Raw genomic sequence first — 14,128 nt, 5'->3', positions numbered from 1 at the left:
AGGAGGAGGGGTTTATCTTGTGTTATTTCTGTCTGATTGTGAGTGTCTCAGGTAGAGGAGCAGTTCATGTTGGCTGGCAGGTGTGAGTAAGGCTGACTAAGGTGCAGATACTCCATTGTCTCAGGAAGCAGATGGATGGCAGAGGGTACAGGGACAGGATGTTACAGAAGCAGTTTCACATAACCCCTGACAAAAGTGAAAAACACCCCTACTCACTCTGTAAGATCTAAGAAGGAACAGAAAGAGCTTAAAAAATACAATAGTGGAGAGGTGGTTTGAGAAGTCCCAGTTAGAACCACAAAGATCATTCCTGTAACATCTGAGAAAATGAAACCTGCTCGCTGCTCCTCCCTCCCCACACGTGCCCCCTCGATTAAGGCAGTGCCCCTGAGAGCAGGCAGTGTAATCTGCATTTTATTTCACTCAGGAGCAAAATAACAAGTTACTCAGGCCTGCGGCACTCATGAGTGATATGGGCCGTGTAATATCCTCTCCATTGAGTTTCCTATTATTAAGTTTGAAATAAAGAGTTCAAAATTAACTGTGACAATGATTTTATCTAGCGTTGGCATCACCATTAGCTTCTGCAGTTTACTGCTAATAAAACTTTAAATTTGCTATTACTTGTAATAACCTTTTTGCCACCTTAGCTGTAGAAATTAGATGGAAAACCCATCCAAAACATGGGTAATGACATTTTCTAGTTGCATGGAGGAACTGACTAGGAGTAGTGGCTGTTATTTATAAAGTGTTAATACAATAAAATACAATATTTGGGATTTCAGCTGATTCATTTGAAGCACATGCTTTTCTAACAGGCATCAGTGTTTCATGGTTCACATATTTAACTGAGCAGCTTAACATGCAACATGTCAAATAGATAAGCATTGTCTCTGCAGCTGTCAGGCTGTTCTGAAAAACAGGCACACGAGTGAGGACAGGTAATTTCCTATTTGTGAGGTACTGCCAAGATCTGCACTTCAGGATGGATGTTAATGAGGTCAAATCCTGAAGTACTTTCAGATCCTAGAAGTATCACCCCAAAAGAATTTTGTAAGGTGGTATCTTGATCTTTCCTATGCTGTTATAAATCAAGAACAACTGCACTCAAGTCCTGGTACTTGTACCATAATGTTAAGTTGTGAAATTGAAATCTGCAGCTCAAATTCATTTTCCTTACAATCTTTACTTATCCTCTTGACATATTTTCTCAGCTAATGGTTTTCAAGCTTCTTAGGTGCAATTTGCAGTGATTCCATTGAGGCAAGCATTTCAGCATCTTTCATCTGACAGAGCAACAACCAGAAGTATAGATTGTTAAATACCAATAAAACCACAAAAGCATTAAGGAATTCATCATAGCAGTGAAGAGACAGAAACAAACCACTCCAACTGAAATGCAATAAACCATTTAGATCCCCTTAGCTAGAGTCTTCAGAGAAAGTACACAAATTGTGTGTTACTGCAGAGTCAGACAGCTCCTAATAGGATGCAGAGGGAACAAGAACTCCTGGGCAGTAACCAGGAAGGGAATTGATTAATGGGGAATATATATCAAACACCTATTTTCACATAGCTTTCACAGCTTGGGAGACTGGCTTTAAGAGAAGTGCCTATGCTTTTTTTTAAGATGTATTTTCCTTTTTAGAAGTCGATGGTCACTTATTCCCTTTAAAGAATATATCATTGGTAAATGCATATACACAGGGTGTGAATCTGAGTTCCCATTCAAGTCTTTTCACATACCTGTGACTTGACCTGACTGTTAGACTGCACACTGTGCCAGGGACAGGTACCTTGTAAGGCTGTTACAGTAAGTTAAACAAACCAACCAACCAAAAATGAAACAAACTCCAACAAACCCCCACAAAAAGCAATCAAAAGACTGACTGAGTAAAAGAGAGCCCAGAGAGCATGGCTCTGTGACCCAGAGATTTGGATGTTGCCAGGAAGAGAGGAAGCTCTTGGTTTCAGTCACTGCTCCATGGCAGTTCTGTGTGACAGTTGTGAAATATGTATAATTTTGGAGCATAGACTGCTAGACAGTGTCTCAACTCCTAGAGCTGAGAGCAGTAAATGAATATTATAAACAGAGGAAGCCCATGCTCTTTCTCGTGGCCTTGCTCTGGCATAAGTGATCTTTAATTCTTCATTTTGCATGTGGAACAGCTGTAGAAGAACCAGAGATCTTTTTTTTCCTTTTCTCCCTTCATCACAGTGTGATGGTTGGGAAACTCTGCAGGGAGATGGGTGAAATGAAGATGAATTCTAGGAAGGACTGAAATGAGTGGAACCAGGGGTTTCCAGGACTACAGTGGCCTGAGTTCTAACCAGGCATTTGTTGTGTGCTCATCCAGTGCAGTGAGAACAGGAGACAGTCCCAGAGCTGTTGGGAAGGCGAGAGGAAGCAGGGAGCCCTTGCTGGTGCCTGTAGTTCTGGTTCTAATTGCTTCTTTCCTCTGCCCCTACTGACTCATCATTATTTCATAGGAACCAGGCAGAAAGTACTAGACCATGGGAATAGCAAAAAGAAGTTAATGTAATGAAAACTAAGATTAACACATGATCACATGAGTCAGGAAGAAGAACTCAGGTGACTGTGTGAAAGCTGGTAAAGAGGAAGGAGTGAAAGAACTGAGGGAGGAAGAGGCAGTACAGGATTGAGAGATTCTTTCACTGCTAATTTGTCCTTTAGTCTATGACTTAACTACCAGGACAGTTTGAGGAATAAAAAATTATAGCTACATGATCAAATCATTTTTATTTTGAAGAAAAAAAAATTTTTTATAGTATTTTTTTCTGTTTCTCTCTGTCTGTTTCCTGTTTCCCCCATCTCAGTATCCCATTTGGATATTGAGTTTGGATTTTATATATCATGTAAAGCTGCCTTCATGAATAGCAGCTCGAATGACCTCAGTTATAGTACCACCTCTTTAGAGTGCTTGGCCAGCAAAGAAATTATTTCAGTAATGATGCACTACACATCATGCAAATAGGCAGGTTCAGTTCTTTGAGCAGCATTCGTGGTTCTTACTCTGTTTCCTTTGCTTACCTTTTAAATTAGTTTTTTATTTTAAATAATTTAACTAACTTGCTTGAAAACATGGATGTGTGGAGACACAGGATCGTTACTTTGATGCCTCATTTGAGAGCAATCCCAGCAGTGAGGATGATGAGGAAGGGCAGAATATATTACCTTACAAAAGGTCATTCTCATGGTGCTCTTCTGAGTGTTGCTGTTGAGGAGGCAGTGCCCCCAGCAGTGTTGGGAGAGCAGGTTGGGTGCAGCTGTTGGCATAGGCTTGGATGCTGCTTTGGAATTTTAGAGCAGCAAAGACATGTCTTTGAGCAGAGTGGCACCAACTCCTGGCCTTGAAGTTCATAGTAATTCTCATAGTAATAATATGTTGAATATACTGTGAATAATTTCTAACTGGTGCTAGGCAATGCCCTTCCCAAACTTCCAAGTTCAAAGAACTGTTCAGAATTTTCATTTGGAAATGTTGGAGGTGTACTTGCATGTGATGTCTGAGAAAGGACCAAACAGAGGATGAAAAGCTCTGTCCCTAAGTAGCTTTAACATGCAAAATATTTTACTCTGTGGCTCTGCTTCCTCCCTAGAGGAGAAAAATGTTAGAAAGGGAGGATTAAAATATTAACAGTATTTTATCGCCCAAATGATGGATTTCCAATAGCTTGTTTTTGAGCATAGCTTGCTACTTTAGCACTTTATTTTTTTTAGGTGTATCAAAATTAACCAATTTTTTCAGCACTATTTTGAAAAGATTGTTCTTAGATCTGTTTATGTGCTGCACTCACAAGTCAGAAATTAAATTTTTGTGTCATTATTCACAGAGTTAGGAATAGGCAACACCAACAATTTCCTTAGTTGTTCTGCAACCACAGTGAAGCCAGTATATACATCAGTCAAATATTTTCTTTCAATAGAGAGATATCTTTTTGGACCTGGTAAGAAAAGCAATGGGAATTATATGTATGCCACCTTTGATCTTTCAGAGTTTATTAGATGTTTTCTGGCAATTTTTTGCAGAGTACATCTTGACCTTTGAAAGCTTTTTGTGTGAATGTAACAGATCAGGTAGTGGTCCTGCCTATGTGATGAGATACAGATGTTGTTTATATATTATGGTCTGATATGCTTTGGCCATGATTTCATCACCTTCAGGCCTGTGCCTTCAGAGGTGATACTTTCAGCCAATCACCTTTTAATTAAAAAAGTAATTTAAATTATCTTATTTTCTTGCACAACTGAAATTCCTATCCTAAAATTACACTCCCTCTCCCGTCCCCTCCTGCCCCCTTCTAAAACTGTTTTGTGTTTCAGCCGTGTCAGTACGTGTCACCTCAAAGACTCTGCACAATCCTCCCGTGATACAGCTGTTAAAAAAGGGTTCTGGCTTTTGGCTTGAACGACCATGGCCAGCTTGGCTTGATGGAAACATACTGGAGAGCTGGTGTCGTAATCCAGACATTCTTTGGCTGAGACACACTGTAGGGAGAGAGCTGGAGCTCAAAATGCACACTGAGTGGATATGCAAACCAGCTTCAGTCGAAATCTGTGCAAGGCATTGCTTTGGAGGGAAGGCATTGCTTTGGAGAGAAGGCATTGCTTTGGAGAGAGGAGGCATTGCTTTGGAGAGAAGGCATTGCTTTGGAGAGAAGGCATTGCTTTGGAGAGGAGGCATTGCTTTGGAGAGAAGGCATTGCTTTGGAGAGAAGGCATTGCTTTGGAGAGAAGGCATTGCTTTGGAGGGAAGGCGTTGCTTTGGAGAGGAGGCATTGCTTTGGAGAGAAGGCATTGCTTTGGAGAGGAGGCATTGCTTTGGAGAGAAGGCATTGCTTTGGAGAGAAGGCATTGCTTTGGAGAGAAGGCATTGCTTTGGAGAGAAGGCATTGCTTTGGAGAGAGGAGGCATTGCTTTGGAGAGAAGGCACTGCTTTGGAGAGAAGGCACTGCTTTGGAGAGAAGGCATTGCTTTGGAGAGGAGGCATTGCTTTGGAGAGAAGGCATTGCTTTGGAGAGAAGGCATTGCTTTGGAGAGAAGGCATTGCTGTCAGTGGCCCAGTGTGAGCCAGGCCTGCTCTGCGGCTCCTCCTGGGATCAGCTTGGGAGTCAGCACGTGGGAAAGTGGCAGAGGAGGGCAGGGATGGTGATGGGGGGGATCCCTCAGCATTCCCTCACTGCTGTGCCCCCAGGCTGCAGTGGGGGGATCCCTCAGCATTCCCTCAGCATTCCCTCTGAGGCTGCAGTGGGGGGATCCCTGAGCATTCCCTCAGCATTCCCTCGGAGGCTGCAGTGGGGGGATCCCTGAGCATTCCCTCAGCATTCCCTCGGAGGCTGCAGTGGGGGGATCCCTGAGCATTCCCTCAGCATTCCCTCGGAGGCTGCAGTGCTGCCCTGGCCACGCAGCCTCCTGTGAACTGCCTTTCCCTTCCCTGGCCCAGGGTGCTCTCGAGCTGCTCTGACCAGCTCTCTACTTTTCACATACCTTTCCTAGGCCAGGGCTATTGTGAACTGTCCCATCTTCTCAAGTAGCTTTTATCCAGAACAGTTGAATTTTGTGGTATAAGTGGAAAGTGAAGAAATTGTGGAAGAGGAGAAAAAATATGAAGAATCTCCTTTCAGTTCAGCATTCCTTTTGTCTAAGTTAAAGCAGCTGAGGAAGTATGGCTGTAGAAGCAGTAAACTCCCAGCTAATGACAGAAACAATTGTTTTTAGTGTAACTTAATTATGTTAATTGATTTGACAACTTGAGAGAAAGGGGTTTTTGTATGGATGACTGTTAGCTGAAGAGAATTCCTGTGGAGTGGAGACAAACTGCGATTTAGCACCAGTGCGTGGAGAGAGAGCAGTAGGATGTACAGTAAGAGGACTGTAATGGGCCATAAAACTAATGTCTTTATTGAGTCCATAATTTTTAGTATCCATTAGTTATTGAGTTCCTGGATTGGCTCTGGAAGGTATTCTGCAAATCTTGCATGGGGGTGAAGGCTCAAGGATCATTGGGGAGGGGCCATTTTGTGAAAATGTTTTCCTGCTAATAGCTGTATTCTTTCTTTTTATTGATCATATGAATTTAGTTTGGTACAAAATATGGGAATTGTTTTTTTGAATGGTTACTGTGAGGACACTGTCCTTGTCAGTATACACTTGACTAGATGGTAAAATAACATCCCATAACATCACAGCTTGCCATAAAAGTCTATAAACCCTAAAACTACTCCAAGAGACTTCTCGCGTGGGCTTATTCTTTCTCATCCTGCTCTCAGATGCTGAATTTTCTCTAATAGCAAAATCTCCAGAAATCCAACAATTGCATGCAATTAGAAACGGGTTTTGGAGTACTCCAGAGAAATAAAAGTTCCAGGGAAAGTTAATAGGTTTTATTTGAACTTTTTATCAAGTCTAAAAAGAAGAAGTAAACTCCCCAGTGAGGTCTCACTGGACACAGCTGTTGGCAGAGGCAGTGTGACAGCCCTGGCACTGCCAGGTCCCACTCTCCTCCCTTGGCTGTGGCCTTCCCTCTTCCCTCAGCTCCTCTGAATCCCAGGGTGAGCAGAGGCAGCTCACTGTAATGCCACACAACTGTTTAGAGAGTTTCCTGAATTAGTTTTTTCTGTCTTGTTGAGCTGCTTTGGCTCCCTGTGTGGTGGGGTGGGCACTGCAGGCAGTGAGAGGCAGAGGAAGGACAGGAGGGGCAGGAGGCAGGAGCAGGGCACTGACAGAGCAGGGCACTGACAGAGCAGGGCACTGACAGAGCAGGGCACTGGCAGAGCAGGGCACTGACAGAGCAGGGCACTGGCAGAGCAGGGCAGGGCACTGGCAAGGCAGGGCAGCTTGGCTCAGCTGCCGTGGCCAGGCCTTGGCTCAGCTCCAGCCCTTCCTCAGGCCCTGCACTGTGTGCCAGTCCATGGCCCAGCCCCAGGCTGGCCAGCCTGGGAGAGGAGGAGCAGGCAGGGAGGGGCTGGCAGCAGGAGAAGGGGGTGAGCAGCAGAGCCGGGGGGGCCATAACCAGTGTCTCACAGGGATCTGGGATTACTTTTCCCAGTTTGGTGGGGTGATGAGTTTCGATTTCTGGAAGCCTTTTTGAAGGCTTTGTGTAGATCTCTGTGCGGGGCAGAAGCAAGAGCCGTGGGTTTGGCTGTTTCTGAGTGCTGAAGGCTGCTTGAGCCATCAGAAGAGGACAAACTGTTAAAATGTCTGCTTGTGAAGGCTGCAAGGAGCTTAACATCCAGTCCTCTGCCATTGCACCAGGAACTGAGGGAAGTTACGTGCATTTGTACCTTAAACCACAATAATTCATTAATGTTGCTGGCAGAGTCAAGAGAAATTGCACTTTCACTCTTGTGGAGCTTTTAGTTTGTTCTTTAAGGTCCACACAGCAAAAACCGCTGGCAGATCAACACACTGAACAGTCCTTTGAGAACTACTAGGAGAAATTGTCCTCAAATATTTTGTGTTTTGAAAAGTCGTCTTTCTGCCCGGGGCCGACAGCCAGTCTGTTGGCCATGAAATACAACTGGCTCCATTCCTGCAACAAATCAGGCAGCTGCTGGTAGGCACAGGAAACACAAGCTTGTATATGTAGTCTCAGCTCTTGGAGTAATTCTAGTTCTTATAAGCATTTAAGGGAGACTGGATTGCTGTCACAACAAGAAATGTTGTTCTTCTGGCTAGTGACATCCACAGATTGTCTTATCTTTTTATTAAAAAAAAAACCAACCCAAACCAAAACCAAACCCCCAAAACCCCATAAGTACAATTAAATACAAATAAAGTAAGTGTCATGAGAATGAAGGAATGTTTGAAAATGTAAAGCAACTGGAACAAATTAGGTTATATTTGCCTGACTCTTGAGATAGCCTGAAATAATAATCCTGAATAACAGTGTGTTTACCAGGCAGCTCAGATTTAATTCCCAAGTCCCATTCCTTGATTCCCTCTGTCCAACACAGAGCTTCAGTGACTTCCCAGTGGAGAGGCAGAGGCAGACAGGACCTTTTGACACATGTAGGTGTTTCCCAGTGAGTAACTGCTGTGCCCCTTCTGGTATAATTTCCATTTTTAAAGCGAGCAGGAAAACTACGTGTTCAAACTCGATGTATGGTCCTGGAAGCATAATGCTGCAGGAGAAGTGTGTTAGCATTTATATCACTTAGGCAAGCCCCTTGGCCATAAACATGAACAATCTTAAAATCTTGGGTTTATTATACAGGGCAAAAGTTTTTTAGGTAGGCTTCAGGAGCTCGTTGATTACTAGGAACAGAGACCATAAGAAGCCAATGTTGTAATAAGAGGATCTTCACAATGTATTTTACTCTTCATATTCTGCTGATTTATAGTATTATAAGCTACCAGAACAGCCAGTGTGTCTGTGTTTAAAATACAAACTTGGTGGTGTAATGACTTACCACTAAATCCTAATGCATTTTTGTTTTGTTTCATTTCATTTTGTGGCTCATTTCTTGCACTCCCAAAGTTCTTCAACTCTGTGCTTTCTTTCTGAGTCACAAATGAATTTTTAAAATAAGCACTTGTACTGTGAACCATAAAGCAAAATACAGAGATGGAATCAAAAGAAGAACGTAAATTACCTTTACTCTTCTGCAAAGAAACTTTCACTTGGATTTTGCCGTTGTTCTGAAGCTATGAAAATCAATACAGAAACATATATTGTGAAGGCAGGTCAGCTGTGTACAGGTGTTTGCAGCAGTGAGCTTTAAGGGGGTACTTCTGCCCTGCCTGGCATGAGTGCACAGTTCTTTGCACTAAGTGTCCCAGTGAAACTCCACTGGAGCTGCAGCCATCCATCTCATGGGCTGTTACTTTTCACTGTTTCACACTGCTATCTTTTATTATGGATTCACTGATAGATCAATATGACACGAGCAAGATAAGGGTCAGTTAGCTGGACAGGTCTGTTACAAGCTTGAGATGTCAGAAAGCATTTTTTTGGGGGGATAGAAGGGATGTGCCATCTGCCAGAAGCCTCATAAATGCTGCCTTCCTGTTAAGTAAAGCCAAGTTTCCTTTTAGTTTCTCTCCAGCCAGTCCATGCCTGAACATCTTTATTTTAAAATCCTCTTGGCCATTCAGCATCTTTGAATTGAGGAAAGCAGGTTTGGAGAGTGAGAGCAGAAGTTGCTGTGAGGAGGCAGTGGGCAGGAGTGCTGACATGCCCATGCCCTAACAGAGAAAACTGCAGGATGCCTGCTCTGTTATAAACTTTATTATGAGCTGGGGTGAAACTTGACAGTGTTAAACTGACAGCATGGAAATAAAGAAGAGAAGTATGGATTCTGTGGGGAGACTTCAGACCTTCTGAGAGCAGGTGGGCATTGCCATAATAAAATCTGTGCTCTGAGGCTGCCCAGCAGATGAAGGGATCCCCCGGGGGCACCTGAGCTGGACAGGAGAGACAGGGGGTCTGTGAGCCCCCAGGGACAGAGTGCTGGTGCCCCCAGAGCACAGCCCATGGAACCTGCTCTCCCAGAGCTTTGGGCTTCTCTTCAGGCTCAGCAAAGTGTAGGACCAATTTTGAAGCTTTTCCTAAAATCAGGATTTATATGAAGGTTTTTCTTTAATATTGATTCCTTCACAGAACTACTTTTCCTTGCTTAGCAACCTAGCTTCATGAAATATTTAGGAAATCTCTTGGAAATTCTCTGGCAATTTCTTGAAATTGGCCCCAGTTAGAAGATGATTGACAGGGAGCACAGATACACACCTACTATGATAAAATTCTGTTGCTAATATGTATAATATTGGCCCTCATCGAACCAAGTTTCCATTTTTCACAAGTTTGTCACCAATTATAAACTTGGACTTTCCCCCCTATGTTTTCAGATTAACTCCATCATACTGTTTGTGGCCTCACAGCTGAAGAAAGGCTGAGGACCTGGATGTTTATACATTTTCACTCATAGCTGTGCTGTCCTTGGGATTGTACCCTTCTGCAGTGAGTGCAGTCCCAGGACCATACACCCTCACAAGGTTAGCATCACTGAGTGCAGCTATCAGCTTTTTATATTCAGTCCCTCATATTAATGGTAATTGCTGCTGCATTTATTTTTTTTTTAAGAAAAACAGAATATCTTTGTCTGAATGTTTTTAAGATGGCACAAGAAAAGTGGCATTGTTTGAAAATCCCAGTGGTGTCATAATGAGACTTCACATAAACATTAGATCAAGAAACCACAAGCAGCCTGTGAATTATTCTGGGAAGTTTTTAAACGTGGGATATATGACATTATTTAAGTATTTATAAATGTCATCTCATCTGCTGTGAGGAAAGCTAATAGCCTGTTTTGCAGACATTTCAGCTCCAGAAAGCAATTGCTTCTGTAATCTATTTGTGTAAAACGGGCAGCAGTGGAAGCAGCACTGTGGGTCAATACAGTGAAAGGCTCTCTGCACACAACACATTCACAGGCCATTAGGTTTCAGGTCTGCCCTGATATGGATTCCTCTGATGTATTACTATTATATGCTAGTTTTGTTGACTCAGTTGCTGTGTCAGCAAACCCAACCATTTTGGCTCGTGTCCCAGCATCGGGCTGTCTGTGGAGGATACGTGTTTGCTCCACCGACAGTAATGAGGAGCTGGCATTAGTTTGATTTGCATAATTGTGTGTTTCTGACTTAGGCTCTGTGTCAGTGGGAGACAACTTATTGTGGTGATACTCACTGCACATCGCTCGCTTTGTGCAATCAGCATTTATTTATGCAAATTTCACCATTACAAGAGGTCATTTTCCAACCTTCTACCATGAAATCCCTTTTTCTCCCGGTGAACACTAAGAAAACACCACGGGAGACAGCCAGGTATGTTTGTCATTCACACTCATTGGCCAGGACACTGCAAAGGGTTTATTGCGTGTGTGCATATGTGTTTAAAATGATGTTTTATGAAAGACTGACAGTTCTAATGACAAAACTAAAATTTGATAGACCACATGTGATTGTTTTAGACAAATGCTGTCAAAAAAGGCACACACAAAACCCCAAACAAAACCAACTGTCTTGCTAGTTACGAGAGTTTCTATAAGAATAATTTATAGACTGAAAAAAACATTTTGAGTTCCCCAGATGATCAGTGGAATGTTTTCTGTGATAAGAAGCAGAACCCTGTAATTTATTCATGTGAGAGATAAAAAGACAGAATAACAAACTAGGATGTCCCACTTGTAACAGAAGCCTGAAATAGTAATAAATGTTGAAAAAGCTTATCAGAATCATTTGGATCTTAAGGATTCATGAACTAACCATCAAGACTGTCTTGACAAAAATGTTTCCAAGGTTGCATTGTTTATCTTATCACCAGTGGTAGAGGAGCCTCTTAAGATTTAGTTTGCAAGTAGCTGAAACGACACCAGAAATTACTCTTTTCCCTAGACAGTCACTTCTAAGTTTGAAAAGACCTAGGATATGTCAGTGCTTATAAGGTAGGAGGAAATTACAGAGAACAGGTAATTTGGGTGCTGGTTGACTGAGGGAGTGATGAGTACTTAACAGATTGGATCTTCACAAGTGGCACAGAGCTCACTGGACTTGCTAGCATGCAAAATATTGCTGAAAGGAAAAGAATGAGAACCCAAATGTGGCTTTACCTTTTATCTTCCCCAAAATAATCAATATAATCTGGAATTCTAAGCAGGAAAATATTAGATGTACTATCTCAGCAGTTAGACTAAAATCACAAGCATTATAACCAAATACAAACCAAACCCCACAGGTGGGCCACATTTACAAAGAATGGTTGAGTTTCTGGTGGTCCTTTGTATGCCAGAAAAATCTGTAAGTCAGATGTTGTACTGCCCAGGAAAAAAAAGTAAGAAAGAATGAGTGTAGTTTAAATGTGTTTATGTGGTCACTTAAAAAGAAGCATTCCAACATACAAGCACATGCATCTGGGAGAGAGGTTTCTATCCACAGGTATGCATGAGGTGATTAGTTCCTAAATATTTTTACAGTCCTTGCTTCATGTGGGAATATAATCCTCTGTCCTCACATGTGCTGTTTCACACTTCTTCAGTGAAAAGGTTCTTAAAGAAAACTCAGTTGGGCAGCCAGTGCTGTATTAGCCCCATGTGGTAAATGAAGCTCTGTGAGCTCAGACTTTAATCAGATGATGCTGCTCGTTGTGTCATTTACCCACAGTCAGGCAACATGCTGGACTGACATTAGAGGTTGTATATTAGGACTTCCTGATATTTTTTTATTATTTGTTTTCTTTATTTTTATTATGAGCTAATTGAGAAAGAAGTACAGAGAGCTACGTTGAAAGAACTGTATTTAGATTAAATTCAAGAACAGAAAGAAAAAAAATCTATAGAAGAAAAGTGAAGAAAAAGGATAGAAAAAAATGTTATAAAATACAAAAATCTCAGACATGAAAAAAAATTATTTTCAAAATAAGAGCCAGTGCCCTTAGAAGGACAGACCAAAATCCCAAATTACCCAGAGCAAAAGAGGGTCAAGTTGGATGAACCTATTGGACCCAGACAAGAGGCAGAAATAATCAAAGTGTGAGTAAAGGAGATTCTTATGTGCAGTGCTCCCAGAATGTTTGTGCTGGCCCAAACACAGGAGATGCAGCTGTGAACTACCCACAGGGTGAATTCTGAGTGAGTACCACGAATGGATGACTGAGAAGGGACAACATAGATGTATGATAATGGAAATGCAACTGTCTGGGGACTGAAAAACGTATCAGTGTATTGGATATTTCTGAGGAAGTATTAGGAGAACCTAACACATGGAATGAAATGCTCTCAGGGGCATTTTTGCAGGAATTAAGAGAGGAGGAAAAGCGGAGGCAGAAACACTGACAGCAGCAGCCTGGGAGCAAATGGGGGCATCTGGAAGGAATGAAGGGCAGGCTTTTCTCTGAAACTTGACTTTGAAAGTTGCTTTCAAACAGAGCAAACTCCCTAACAACAATATTCTGTGTAATTTCATTTTTGTCTTACAGAGCTGGTTTCAGTGACAAGAACTTTCTCCCTTTGTTGATTAGATGAACATATCATGTGCAAAACCATTCCATATGGACACTGGGATTTCTTGAGCTGCCCAAGGCATGGCCCTGACAGGTAAGGAATGCTTTTCCTGTGTTCCTTCTGATTAGTTATCTGCTCTGTTCACCTTTCCTGCACAGAGGAGTCATGTTGGAATGAACTGGCAAAACTCAGGTGTGTCCTTTACTAGGAGGTGACAAAGCGAATTCTTGCTGTTTTCCCTGAAACAAATAGATACCCCTTAACTCTCAGACTTTAATCTCATGTTATGCTATGGCTGAGACAGGGAGAAGGTGAATTATGGAACCTGCCTGCTGACTGTCACATCCTTAGCCCAACTGTAGCAGTCAGGCTGAGGTTTCAGCCTGGTTCTCCTCTGTCAGGCATGGCACCAGACCTTCTGGTCAGAATTCAAGACAGACATTTCTGTAGAAGATGTGACATATCTGAGTTAAAAATTCCAAAGGTTAGTCTGTTTTATTCTAAGTCTTTATGGTTATGCCTGAATTTGTGAAGTTTTACTGACTCATAGACCAAGCGCTTGTATAAATCTTCTAATACTGCCTGGCAGTGGCTAATCCAAAATGAAGTAAAAATAATTTGTCTAGAAATTAGAGAATGAGAAATGGGTAAATCACATAGAGGAGGTTTGTTCAGATGTGCTTTCACTGCTGTGCACGAGAATACATCTCAAATCCTGAAGCTGTATCGACGTCATGAGTTCTTGCAGCCACTGCTTAAATTTCTGGGAAGTGAGTATGGATTGTGAGGACAAATATGTGGAGAACTGCAGGGGACTGTGGGGCCTGGGGAGCTGGGGTTGGTGTCTGAGGCTGTGTGCACTCTGATGTAGTGTTCAGCCCCAGCCTGTCTGTGATTATCCCTGTCTGTTGGACTGTGCAGCTCTGTCTGTTCAGGCCATCACGTGAGGTCCCCGTTGCTCAGCGCCAGGGGTTCTTTTATCTAAATCAGGAGCAGGTGTGGGTGCTTGTTGCAGATTGCAAGTACACTATGCCAGTGATTCACAAGGCAAAGGCCTGTTTGTTGAAAAGGAATCTATGGCCATGGCAATTATGATATAGCTGAACTT

The 14,128-nt window shown here is 42.4% G+C and overlaps 1 long non-coding RNA gene across 2 annotated transcripts in view; it reads left to right on the top strand.

The window, feature by feature from the left end:
* The window catches only part of LOC135418486 (uncharacterized), a 361,572-nt gene that overhangs the window by 144,020 nt on the left and 203,424 nt on the right, over nucleotides 1-14,128 (top strand). For both annotated transcript variants that reach the window (XR_010432475.1, XR_010432476.1), the window contains exon 2: nucleotides 12,996-13,113. This is a non-coding gene — a long non-coding RNA (uncharacterized LOC135418486). The remainder of the gene's footprint in view (nucleotides 1-12,995; nucleotides 13,114-14,128) is intronic.

Source organism: Pseudopipra pipra, chromosome 9, assembly GCF_036250125.1.
Source record: "Pseudopipra pipra isolate bDixPip1 chromosome 9, bDixPip1.hap1, whole genome shotgun sequence".
In the NCBI taxonomy this organism is placed as follows: domain Eukaryota; kingdom Metazoa; phylum Chordata; class Aves; order Passeriformes; family Pipridae; genus Pseudopipra; species Pseudopipra pipra.
This window is presented reverse-complemented; position numbering and strand designations above follow the sequence as displayed.